This window comes from Octopus bimaculoides, chromosome 1 (genome assembly GCF_001194135.2).
Source record: "Octopus bimaculoides isolate UCB-OBI-ISO-001 chromosome 1, ASM119413v2, whole genome shotgun sequence".
In the NCBI taxonomy this organism is placed as follows: Eukaryota; Metazoa; Mollusca; class Cephalopoda; order Octopoda; family Octopodidae; genus Octopus; species Octopus bimaculoides.
The window spans coordinates 131,808,467-131,809,511 of record NC_068981.1 but is presented as its reverse complement, the minus strand read 5'-3'; the positions used below and the strand labels follow the sequence as shown (position 1 = coordinate 131,809,511).

General features: G+C 39.3%; 2 protein-coding genes across 2 annotated transcripts in view; one reads left to right on the top strand and one right to left on the bottom strand.

The window, feature by feature from the left end:
- LOC106882593 (CAP-Gly domain-containing linker protein 1) overlaps nucleotides 1-535 on the bottom strand; it is a 26,750-nt gene extending 26,215 nt beyond the window's left edge. Inside the window, exon 1 of the mRNA XM_052970710.1 lies at nucleotides 438-535. The gene's annotated coding sequence lies outside the window, so the exon portion shown is untranslated. The remainder of the gene's footprint in view (nucleotides 1-437) is intronic.
- LOC106882601 (dysbindin) overlaps nucleotides 1-1,045 on the top strand; it is a 34,187-nt gene that overhangs the window by 2,829 nt on the left and 30,313 nt on the right. The window lies entirely within an intron of this gene.

Here is a 1,045-nt window from a genome sequence, read left to right as displayed (position 1 = left end):
CCTTTCAAAAGGCATACATTACGATTATAAAGTAATTTGTGGGGAAAATCTTGAGGTGGCGAAGGACTTTCGGAAAATTCGCAAGATCGGAATTTTACCTCGTTATTTTCCGAAATCACATTCAACTTTCTACAGATACCCTAGCATAGTACTACTATACTACGTAGTGTTTATTTGTACCCACTTTCAATAATTTTTAGTGTTTTGCCTTCAATTTTGTTTCATTTTCAATTATTTTTATGCTTTTTTAACTCTTCATCTTTATTCTCATTCACTCATTATTACTTTCTCTCTCTCTCTCTCTCTATATATATATATATAGAGAGAGAGAGAGAGAGAGAGAGAAATAGATAGATATCACACACACTAACAGATAAACAGCCAAACCACACACACATACACGTTCTGCTATTACACACACACGGACTCATACTTACCTTCCTCTCTTGCACTCTCCTGTCTTAGAAAGAACTTTTTTTCCACCCTTTCCCTTCCGGTCATTCCACAATCTAACCTCGTGTATATGTTTGGCGATTCTTACTTCCTCCGTCTTCCCTTTGGACTTTCCTATATTTCCGACGAAGAGCTCACTCGAAACGTCAAATTCTCTTTCTTTCCTTTCCTGAGCGTCCCGTAACACAATATCTGTATCACGTCCTCGCGTTGTTTTTTGTTGTTTTTCTTTTTTGAACTCACTATATAACGCACGTTCAAACGGATCCCGGCCTTTCAACTGAACTTGGAGTACCCAATTCCTGGAATTCTTGTACCTTCGGATTACTGTTCCTGTTGGATTACTGCTGATTGGATATCAGTATAATTTGTCCGTGACTCTTCCACTTTTTCTCGTTCTCCTTCTACCTATCTCGTCCTTCCCTTTTCTCGCCACCAATAACACCCACACCGACATTCACATCCTCTCACCATGCCTGACCTCCACTCCTTCCTCCAACATCTTCAGTCCCTTCTTCACCGTTTTCTTTCTTTTTTTCCCCCACAATGCTTGCAACCCACAAAAAAACTCTCTTACTTGCTTTTCAAAAAG